We start from the raw sequence: 12,855 nt of genomic DNA, 5'->3' as shown, positions 1-12,855 counted from the left end.
CGCGATCTGAATAAATTCTTTGTTGATGTACTCCTGGTCTCCTTGTTCCTCGCTCCATGCTCCTTCACAGTAGCAACCGTGACAGAATACCGGACTGAAACATTAAGTGCCACAGCTTTTCCCGTGTTTTTGTTTTGTTTTAAAAGTCTTTTGTTTTCCTGTTCGCATCGAGAAACATGGATGAACGAGCGATGTTTATCGCCGTGGCTCAGGAGATCCACGACCCGATCATTAATGCGAGGGCATTTGTGCCGCTTGCCCTCGCCAGCTCCCTTGAGAGGGAAACTCTCAAATGCTGTTCCACCACGGAACTCCCAGAAACCACCAACCTCAACTGGAAGGAGACAGTCATCCGGTGTCTGGAGAGTCTCCGATCCCAATATGAAACCCCTCCACTGGCAGTTCCCAAGTCAAGTCAGTCTGCAAATCCCCAGTAAAGTTCACCAGCGGTTCATATGGCAAGCCCGCCGTATGTTAATGTGGCAAGCCTGCCAGCCCTAAAGCTCACTCCATTGCCCGCTCTTCATAAGCACCTTCCAGAACCCCCCTTTTTTTGTGGGTAGTAGGTCTCTGTTCAGCCATGGCCTCCACAAGTCTCCAGATCCGCCATGGCCTCCCGAGTCTCCAGATCCGCCATGGCCTCCCGAGTCTCCAGATCCACCATGGCCTCCCCAAGTCTCCAGATCCGCCATGGCACCCCATGAGTTCCTTGGTCCGGTATTGTTTGTCTACTCCTTGTGCTACATGTGATTCTCCGTGATCTGAATAAATTCCTTGTTGATGTACTCCTGGTCTCCTCGTTCCTTGCTCCATGCTCCCTCACAGTACAAACAGCGAGCTGCTTCTAACTCCACGTGCGAACCTCGTGCAAAACCTGGAAAACAATTTATTCACTGTGCCTCATTCTGCACTCTCATTGGCCATTCTTAAGTTGAAGATGGCTCACTATTGGCCACATCAATAACCAAATAAGAATATACGTTTGTATAAAATGAATATTTTCTTTTAGAATTTAACTTTTTTTTTTTTAAATAGTTTAATACTTTTCACATTATTATGTTATAAGATTAATAACATTATTTTTGTTTCTGTTATTTCCTGGTAACCTTACATTTGCACAAAAGTGTTTTCTGTTCTAAAGAGCCTAAATATGATGCCCAGTTGTTCTGCTTGATATTTTTATGGAAACCATGATACACTTTTTTCAGGATTCTTTGATTATTAGAAAGCTCAAACAAACAGTATTTAATTATAATAGATATATTTTGCAAATTATAAATGTCTTTACTGCCAATTTAATCAATTTAATGAATTATCAATGAAATAATCTCACAGACCCAAAACTTTTCAGGGTCTTGGAGAAATCCTACATACATCACCAGAGAGAGGTCTTTTTGTTTTTATTGAAAAAATAAATGTAAAAAACCCCCCAAACAAACAGATACATTTCCATTTTATACTAACCTGTTTTATTTATTTCAAACTATTTTATTATTAAATTAGACTGAACATTATGGTACTGGGTTTAACTAAAGTTTGAGAATCCAAACGTGTGCAAACACTTTCCATGCTGGAATACCTTTGATACATAATTTCTTTGAGCTGTTATTTGGCACCAGAACCAACAATATAAAATGTACCATAATTCAATTTAAATGTTTTATATAACAGTCTAAAAGATGCGTTTGCACTGATATAAGTTCAAACTCAAGAATGTTGTTCTTTTGAAACCTAGGAGCACATCACTTGCACCTATTTTAAATCGTCTTGAGAGTAGTTCATGCAATGTTTCTAGTGTCCCTTGAGAGACAGTGTCAAGTCATTTGTGGAATGGAATGGAGACCATTATAGATTGGGTTGCATGATTACAGAAAGGCCCTTATGTTCTTGATTAGACATCAGACAGAAAGGTGTTCTTGGAGCATGTTTCTAAAAGGAATCTTAAATGATTCTCTGATTTTTATCTCAAATGAGTCATACCCAAGTGAATTATGTTTGCACTATCCAAAAGAACAAATTGATACAAGCACACCTCAACAGAACAGCACCTGATCCACGGATGACAACCATTTATCTTAACCAAAACAAACACTATTATCTGCAAGTGACAGCACCTGCTGAGATGAGTTAGCTAAGTGCTACTTGTGGCCAGTGCTATTCTTGCCTGGCCATATGAGTCATAATATGGCCAGCACATGTTGGCCGTTGTGATGTTCTGGGCACATTGTTTCCAGCATGATCAATCCTCGTCTTGAAGCAGTGGGAAGTGTTTCAAAGAAAATACTTGCAATAACATTCTTGAGTTCCATATTTACTCACATGGCAAGGCAAGATTTTATTTGAATGTTCTCAGTAGATTTTGGATGACTTTTGAACAGTAAGACAAATTGTAGCAAAATGATAATTTGCAGTAAAAAAGTCAATGTCGTCTGTACTTGCTGAACTTGGACTGATCCACTGATTGCAGTATCCCCCAATCAATTTTTTTTTTTTAGTACCCAGGCATAAGAATTTTCCTTTCATTTACATTCATTCCTTACATTTTTTATTGTATTAATCGATTGAATCTCTGCAGTTAATGGGTGCCATCAGAATGAGAGTTCAAACAGCTGAAAAGATATCAGAATAATCCACATGACTCCAGCCCATCAATATGGAGCAAATTTTGTGCCAATATTCATCAAACGAATCTGCTTTAAAAAGAAAAATTTGACTTTTAAACAAACGCAAAGTAATTTGCAAATACAAAACTCTATTTGAAAGAAAATGCAGAGGTATGGACAAATATATGTATTGCGTGTTACAACTGTGAGACTCATTTGCCTTTTTATGAGGAAGCTTTGATTGATTTTCTCACAAATGCATGCAGGCAGATTTTCTCACGTATCAATATCATGTATTTTGAAATTGAATTATTAATTATTAACCTTAAGCATAAATAATAAATATAAATAGTATTGCTTGCCAGAACTAACACAAAAAACAAAGACATTTCAAAGTGGCTGCTATGAAACAGAGAAAAAGAGATTTTATCTATATCCCAAGCATTACTAAGCAGTTCCCACACTTCAGCATTAGATGATGGCCATGTTCCTTTTGAGAGGGGATTAACATTTCTGCAAATGCTGCAGACCCCCAGTGAGCGACTAACCCGATGGCGGACAATGTATGAGCTGTGGAGGGATTAGGGTGTCTGCATCGCACCCTGTTTATACCACCCTGCCTTTCAGACAAAGTGTGCAGAATTGTCGAATCCAAAAAGGAATGTTGCCCAGCCATAAGAGAGCTGTAGGATCAGGTCAAACTCCTGGTGCCAGGCTGTATCGCATTCTGCAGCCTTAAAAGGCCACTTTGGTTTGATTCTATAGCCGATTTGATTTGACTTTCAGACGGCACGTCTCTCTCATACATTTCACGCTGCTGCCATTATTGGTTTCTTGGTTTGAAAGGAGAGGAGGATGGATGGGCTTTTATGTCCTTTAAATATTTCAGTGAAACTATTGTAATGCAGCAAGAAAGTCGATCGATGCAAAGTATACATTTAAACCAGATTTCTTGGTAAATGTAAACGGGTAAATGTATGAAAACTGAGTTCAGGAATTCCTAAGTTTATTGCATTTTTTTCACCAGCATAGTGGTTTGTTTGCTCTGATGTATTGCAATGATGAAAAGATCTCATGTGGAGATGACGAGAAAAAGAAAGCCAAACAAATTAATGCCTGCTTATAATATAAATGATTCCGTCTTTCATCAGTAACACATGTACAAAGAGTGTGTCAATGACTACCATATGAAGAAAACCATACAGGCACAACTTCAGAAAGCACATCGTGGATGCACTGAGAAGCCCAAGAACAGAGTTGTCACTTCAAAATTTGTGAGTTCTGCAGTGAAACATAAGATATGGATGAAATGAGCTTTTACAAGAACAAAAGAAGAGTTTAGTGGTGAAGACAGAAGGCAATCATGCACAGCACTGAACATCCTTGTGAGAAGACAGAAAGCATGGAACCATTTTGACATTATTAATATCAAATAGAAGATTTATCAGTCCACCAAAAATCTGAATCTTTTCCAAGGCAGTTCATAGTTACCATGTCTGTCTGTTGTGCTCCAAAAAAAAAAAAAAAAAAAAAAAAAGAAAGAAAGAAAAAAGCACATTTTAAACTAGTCAAAATAACACAGCACATACATCCTATTCATTTGGAAATACAATGAAACATAAATTTGGAAGGATTGACTGTATCTAAAATGTTAAAATGTTTAAGTATTAAAACACAAACAGACAAACACATTATAGGGTAATTCAAATAAATGCTTTTTTCATCCAAAAACAAAAAACTAAAAATTCGACAAAAATAATAAGCAACTTAATTGTTTCAAGATTAATAATGAAATAATGAAATGCTACACTGAATCAGCATATTAGAATGATTTCTGATGGATACTGAAAATTCAGCTTTGGCACCACAAATTGTTATAAATTACATTTTATACAATGTTAAAATAGAAAATAGTTATTTTAAGTGATTATATTTCATAATTTTACTGTTTTACTTTTTTATTAAATAAATGCAGCACATGTTCATAAAAGACTTCTAACTACAATATCATATTACTGTATATTGATCTTTTTATTCAGACAAGCACAATAAATCATATAGAACTTGAGTAAATGTGTTAAATAAATATGATTTATAATTTTAAATTAAATTAAATTAAATTAATCTCTAATAATTCCATGAATTCAATGTTCTATAAGCCATTAAAGGATATTATTATAAACATTTGTAAGTTGTTCATGTAAAATGGACTTTATTTCTGGTGTCACTTGAAATCAATTACTTAACGTGACTAACAAACAACGATCTATACGCAAATACTATAATTCTGAGAAGCTATAAAACATATCGAATCATGTATGTTTCGAAGTGAAGAGTCACAGGTTTGTGACAGACTGATGGTCTGTCTCTCTCAGTGGACATTGTTACAACATTTCACATGGTTCTTTCTCTCCCTGGACCAACCAGAAATGTTTAATCCATTAACCAGCGACAAAACGGCATTGTACTTTATTTTATTTTTTACTCTGGCCTATTATTCATTTCCCTCTTTTAGCCAAAGGATTATGATGATGTTTTTTTGTTTTTCATTTTTTAAGCCATGACAGATTTGAAGAACATCCATATGTTTTATTTTGACTTTCACATCCTGCTGCTCCGAACGGTTAGATGCTGGAGTCATAAACCTATCATTAAACATCATTAATCCCTAGGTCCCTCGTTAAACCGACCATTCTGCAGTCTACCCTGGAGGTATTACAACAACCTTAACTACCATTGGCTGATGGACTTCAGCAAAAATTATTACCTTAATAAAGTCTATTTTATAATATTTGCATGCACAAGCATCGTCTATCTGACACTGCAAAGGCTGTCTGGCTCATTTTAAGTGCTCTCTTGGGGAAGTTTCTTGGCAGGCTAAGTGATGTGTGGCACTCCCATTTGGAGAGGGACTGCAGTGATGCTCTTTGAGTAAATATGGGCTTTTAACTCTGTTCCAAGTTGTCTCTTTGCATTTTAGGTTAAAGTCCATGTCATTGCCCCCTCTATCCTTGTCTTCTCCACCACACTTGCTCTACTCTTTTAGCTGGAAATATGAAAATAATACTGCAACGCCGTCTCATACTGCAGACCTCCAGAGACCAAATAGAGCTGGAGGCATCTGCAATCACCAAATTTAAGAAGCGTGTTGTAAATTTAATAAACGATCACAGCAAAGCTAGTAAAATTCAATGTCCAAGAACACTGTTTATGGGTATTTAACTTTAACATTTAATAGCAATGATGGTGGGAGCTGGGAATGCTTTTTGATTTGGGATGGAAAGTGTGAAGAATCCTGCTGATACTTGCACCACAGGTTAACAACACAATTTCAGTTCACACCAAAATAAAAAAGTGAAAAGATCACTTTTGCAACAGTTGGTTTTGTTGAAGTTTAAAGTAAATAACAATTGTAAAGGGAATGATATAGGGGATATTACATTACAGGGACAGACCCTTTAAATTACTCCCTCTCGTGTCATTCAAAATGTTCAGAATATTTTTTATGTGTACATGTTTTATGTATAAAATATATATAATATATATTTTTTAATGTTCTGAATATATTAATCTAATGGCTTAGTTTTCCACTGACTTCATATGGACCTCAATGGGACCTGAAATTCTTTGGATTCTTTAAAATAACTTGCAGAAAGAAATACATACAGGAATGACATGAGGGAGAGTAAATGATGACAGAATTTTCATTTTTGGTTAGACTATCCATTTAGGGATAAGCCACTGGTTAAAATAAAAGAAAAAAATGCAACTAAAATACATCTGAAGAAAATGGCAAATGTAAAATTACATCAGATAATAAAACTTCCATCTTAAAGATCATGGCTCTGCACAAGACAACCGCACAGTCAATATAAATCATTCCTTGTGAGAACGACAAATTGTACAAGACACATCATAGTTGCTTTGACCATTATAGAGATTTGCTTTCTGTTCCCTACTAAGAAAGAGGGGTGTCTGGAGGGATAGCAAGCAGACGCTTGGCCATAAACTTCACAAGTCCTTCCCAAATGAAAACCAAAGGTCATAAATCTCATCGCAGTAAATGCTGTATGTGCTTTATTAAATCGCTCGTCAAAATATTACAAGATTTAACTGACAGCCAGACATCCAGGAATGGAACGCAATAGTTAGGGACAACGGGACTAGTCAGAGTCTAGTCACTAGTCACTAGTCACACTCTTTAAAAAAAATGAGAAAGGGAGTTTTCACAGCAGTGCCATAGAAAAAACATTTTTGGGTTTCCAAAAGAACCCTTTTTCTTACTAGGAAGAACATTTTCATAATCTGAAGAACCCTTTCATAAATGTTAAAGATTTTTAGAACCAAAGATTCTAATAAATAACCTTTACTCTGTAGTTAAAGAGACGCAGTTTTGGGCATGTTGTCCATTTTTTTTTTTTTTTTTTTTTTTTTTTTACAATATTTTAACAGTAAAACAATGATAAAAAACAGAACAATTCATGAAATAATAACAAAAAAAATTACATAAATTTATAAAAATTTTACCCTGACTCTAGCATATAGTTTTACTTTACCTTTTTATGTTTTACTGAGATAATATATCTTGTCACATCTTCCCCATGTGACAACTAGCCCCAGCCTCCCCTATGTGGAATTGTATCTGATATAAAGTAGCTCTCAGACAGGATTTATTCCCTTGAATGAAGCCCCACTCCAAAAAACTCTTTTCCCACCATTTCTTTAGTGCTAATGCTTTCTTTAATGTCTTGCGTCCACTGTGAATTCTTCACCCTTCTTGAAGACACTTATTATACTCTTCTATATGAGCGAGACCACCACTGCTTTCCTTTCTCCTCTGTGTTCATGGGGAGTGCTGGATTAAAATCCTAGGGGGTGGATTATGGCAATAACCGTTTATTAATTTCTACAGGCTCAAAGGTACAGTATGATCTGTGAGAAAAAGAACAGGACAATAGAACTCCTTCTTCTCCTGGTGTCTGCAAGAGTCATTGCCGTGTGTTACTTTACAAAGCGCCAGTGAAAAGAAACAGATGCTGTGTATCTGATACTTTTAAAAACAGTGTAAATCATCGCTACCACTGAGTACATTTTTAAGATGATCAATGGTACTTAAACTCAAAGCTTTTCAAGTTCCTCAGAGAACAAAGGCTTAAAGATCAGGTTTAAAGATAAAACTTCATAAGCAATTCGGAGCAGAAGAATTACAACAGTTTCAGAAACTTTTAGATTAATCTAACAGCGATTCTGCCCATATCTGGACAAAACGTTAACAATAAATAAGGACTGCTATATATTGAATGTGGAATTATTTACAGTAAGACAACCTATTGCCAATGTTAACATATGTTGTCCAGGAAATATCATAAAACACACACACTTAAAGTCAAGAAGAAAGCACAATATTGGAGGGCTGTATAGAGGTCCTCAACGACACTGCAAACGTATTTAATTAGAAACAAAGTAGTCCATATCAAAACTTTTCCAAACTCCTAAACCTAATTATTAAAGATATTAATGATACCTAAAATAATGTGAGTTGTTTAGTGTACTTTTCCACGCAACTCGATTTGTCCTGGTGGATGATAAAATGAGCAAAATATCCCCCTAAACTACCACTTAAGAAACAGCCTAGCTATTGATGGACAGTAACATTAATGCTAAATATACTGAATATATTTATTTAAGTACATTTCACAATAGCGAGTTAGTAGCAATGCTATTTCTCAAATTATGTGTCTTTTATATTATATATACACTAGTGCTTAAATGTTTGGGGTCAGTAAAATTTTTTGAAAGAATTAATCATTTTATTCAGCTGCGATGCATTAAATTGATCAGTAAAGACTATTTCAAATAAATGCTTTTTTATTGCAATAAATGCAAACTGTGTTAATTTTTTTTGACAATATTTTAGCAATAATGATGCTTATGGAATCAAAACAAGCTGAAGTTCTGGAATAACTGACTAATTCTAAATTCTAATTCGGTTCTTTTCAATGAATTGGTCAAAAACGGCCTGAATCATCAAAATTCAAAATACTAAATGAAATTGGTTCCTTAGTAAATTACCTACTACACTGAATCAGTTGGAAGGATCCTGATTAGTTTTGACAGCATGCATGTTTAAGCTTGCTGGCAGATAACATTACTACCACCCTTTTTCTCACATCAGTAACATCTTATGGAGACTCTCATGTTACAGTTAGCAGTGTTTTGTTTTTATGTGTTTTGTATGCAGTATTTGTATGTTGGAGGTTAGTAACATTTTGTGTCTCACTTTTGAAACCACTTACTTGGCCAGTGACAACATGGAAAATGGTAGAGATTGGTGAGCTGTGTGTACAACAGCTGCTGCATGGATGCTTATTAATTACAGCTTCTTAGGAGGTTGTCACAGTCCTGGCAGCGTCATGCTGTTGGGATATTTCTCTGCAGCAGGCCCTGAAATGAATTTGGACAAATTTATAGAAATTGGTTTTCACTTCAAAAGGATTAAATTAACTGAAATGTAATTTAATGTAATTTACTAATAAAATAAATTGCAATCACCATCTTGATGGTTTTCACAGAGAAACATACTATTGGAGGCATGCACACACACACACAGAAAAAAATAGTTTTTATATCTTTTGTAACAGATCGTAACCTACTAAACTTAGACTAAATGGCAGCTTAAACTGTATACGAGTCAAAGTTTTCCTGGTATCTGGTTAGACTAGAGCAATCGCCAGGAACTGATGTTTATGGCTCCCTGTTGGATTGTAAGGAAATGGAAAGTGCTTTATGATTGATGTCAGCTTCATATGCAGTCAGGTCAGGTCAACTTTTAGCTGCTGTGAATGGACCTTAAAATACTGAATACTGATTTCAGAATTGCACAGCACATACTTCTTTCGATTTCCTTTACAGAGTCTCAATGAACATTAGATAACAATTTTTTTTAAACTAAAATAAAAATAGATTTTAATTGATATAATGATAATCTGACTATCCTGAACCTCCCAGTTACAGATGCAGAGGGATAAAAATATCCAGAAAAGCTCATTTTAAATTCTTTCCTTTACAAACGGATCCCTCTCGGTAACAATTAACCGACAGGAAATGGCTCTCAATTATCTAAATTAAAATGGCAACACCTAATCCTTGTTTAAACTCACAGACTATGGGAGAAAGGAGGGAAGCTGTGCTGTGGGCTAACTATTTTTCAGTGGAAACTTTTGATAAAACGTTTATCCTTGAACTAGGAAAAACTTTTAGTATGATTCCATGTCATGCAAGATTGGTTTATATGAGGCCAGATCTGGTGTAAACAATACATATTTCCTTTTATATTGGTGGCTCAGCCAAAACTCAAAAGAAAACTCTCCTGCTCTTTATTAGACTATGGCACGCACTCTTAACTTTGTCCTGACAAGCAATCCAAGCAGAAGACAAGCTAAAACAATTGAAGAAAACTAGAGGACTTAGAGATCATCATGATATATGTAAGTTGATGGTTAAAAAAAAGCATAGCTTGCTAACACAAACATTGCAGGGTCAGCCCCAACCGGAGTGGGCCAGGACAACACACTCTTATGGTAACTTGTAATTATTTAAAATTATAAAACCTACTTTTGATAAATTGGTGAATGTGTACAATCTCATTCTGTACAATCTTCTTACGCCCCATTGAGTTAATTGGTTAGGTTGGATTTGGGTTGTATCTTTTTTGCATTGTATGTTTTTATATAAAATCAATTCATACAAATTCATAAGACAACTTGTAAAACAGTTACATATTCTCATCAGATCAGGATCATTTGTAAAAAAAAAAAAAAAAAAAAGTGAAATGCTTCCACTAAAAGGCAAGTATGATTGATGTCAGTCAAGCATTGGTAAAGTTTTAAAACACTGTTATTCAATAAATATTTGGAAGTGTTCCACTGGAAAAGTGTTGGAAAAAATGCAAACCTGTTTCGCAAAGTTCTTAGTTTTGCATTTAGTTCGTTATTTAATTGTCTTATTAAAACCTTAACCTACACATTTTTGTATATTGCCAAGGGTGAATAATATTTGAGTACAGTACTTTCCATCAAGCTTAACAACAGTCGAAACGTTTAAATCGTAGCTGACAAGAGTTAATGAATTAATTAACCTACCTCAACATTTCCATCACAAATTGAGTATGAGTACAGTGGTGGTCACTTATGAAAAAAAACATTGACAGTCTTGCACTTTTTTTAACTCACAAGCCACAGTTGTCTAGCATAACCATCCCAATAATCTGCCCAGTTTTACACAAAACTATCTGAGGCTTTAAGAAGCTCTCCACGCCTTTAATCAAGGGCTGCACTGAAGAAACGCTCGTGCTGGAGTAACTAATTTCGCTTATTTAATTAAATTTTTTCAGCTGTGCTAACAGTAGTTCAGCAGTTCACTAACGAGCTGTTTTTACCAACAAACAGCGACCAAACTCTACATCGCTATTTTTGTCTGTTTTTTTAATTTTTCCTTATCCTGAACAAATTTTGAAATCACTAAAAAAATCGTCCGAGTTAGTCGGTCATACCAAATGGTTCACTCTTTCATATATTGGAAAGTCCAGTTCGTTCTAGTGAATCGGTTCATCCTAAATATACATATACATTTTTGGTTCATCCTTAAATAGTTTCATATAGCGTTAGAAAGTCATCCGATTAATTCGTGAACCTTATTCAGAGTGAACCAGTTCTTCGTAAAATAAATAAATAAAAAAAATAAAAAATAAGGTCCACTCTCTCATACTGTATGTAGCGTGGTCTAATTCATTGTAGTGAATCGGTTCGTTCGAACTGTTCACATACATGAACAGATTAAAACCTGACTAAATCATCATACTATGTTTAATTTGACATATATTGTTGTTACATTTTTCTGTAGTCACTCTAATTTTCAAAACAACAACTTTAAATTATGATTAGCCTAATTTATATCTTGGCAAGCTGCAGTTTCAAAGTAGCTTTCTCATCACTGAGCCTACTCTTTTGTGTCACTACTTTGTGTTATTTATTGCCTATATAGCTTATCCACAATAACACTGGTGCTGTTGTAACATGAAAAATGATTTTGCAGTGCTTCTGTTATTGGATGCCGGCAGCCTGTTTCTGAAAGAGTATTGTAATGAATGAGCTATTTTCGTTGATATCAAATTATAGCGTGACTTCCCAGCAGTTAGCATGTGCAGGTTAACAGCTCACTGGCAGGTAGCCTATAAAGTTTCTTTATTTGCTAAATGATTTGACAGAGTTTATAATGTCAGCCTTGTAACATGCTGATTATGCTGTTTAATGTGTTGCTCTGGATGCTGTCCATGTGTTCTGGGCATAGAACCATCATGAGGTGCCACCCAGAAATAAAAGCTAGAATGTGACTATGTAATGGTAACATCAATGTTATTTGTTTACGTTATAAACAGTGTGCCTTTTGGAACAAGAGATAAAGATATTTATACTGCAAATGTACAAAATCAAATAACTTTGGAAAGATTTTAAATAAAGAGATTGTTTAATGCATGCATTCGATGCAATATACATAGCCTATGTGGAGGAGGATAAATCACATCAAGTAAATGACCTCTTGTGCTAAAAGCCTCCATATGCAGTTACAGTTTAGAATAAATATTAAGCATAAAACGGAGTCATGAAATAATTTCTTAAGAATCAAGTAAACATTTAGCCCACCTTTTCTTCATTTGTTTTTCTTGCCTTTCACCTGTTTCCATCAGAGGTCACAAATTAATGAATTGCAGTTCAGATCCAGACTCTGAATTAGTTGTCCAATCATTATTATTTTTTAAATAAATCTGTTCATAAACAAAGGGGACATAAAGGCTGCATATGAATCTACAAATATACCACGAAAAGGCACATTTTTTAATGCCACATTGAGGTGGCAAATGTGTTTACACAGCAAATCAAGAAAACATTCAGCTCACTGTCTGTGGTTTGGAGATTCTCGTGCACAGCAGACAATAAACAAGATGCTTGCTGATTGTCAGAACTTGGCCAAAGTTTAATCTTTTTTATTTATTTATTTATTTATATATTTTTTACAAAGAATAAAATGCATACATTCAGTTTCCTCAAATATTATACTTTACTACTTTACTACTAAAAGTTTGGAAAATTCCTTAGGCTACTTTAAATAGCAAAGCCTATTATGAAATATGTAAACGGTCAAAGAATAAAGATGGTCTTTGAAGGTCTCGACAGACGTTTTTATTTATTTTGTT

The sequence above is a fragment of the Cyprinus carpio genome, chromosome B16 (genome assembly GCF_018340385.1).
Source record: "Cyprinus carpio isolate SPL01 chromosome B16, ASM1834038v1, whole genome shotgun sequence".
Classification (NCBI taxonomy): domain Eukaryota; kingdom Metazoa; phylum Chordata; class Actinopteri; order Cypriniformes; family Cyprinidae; genus Cyprinus; species Cyprinus carpio.
This window is presented reverse-complemented; position numbering follows the sequence as displayed.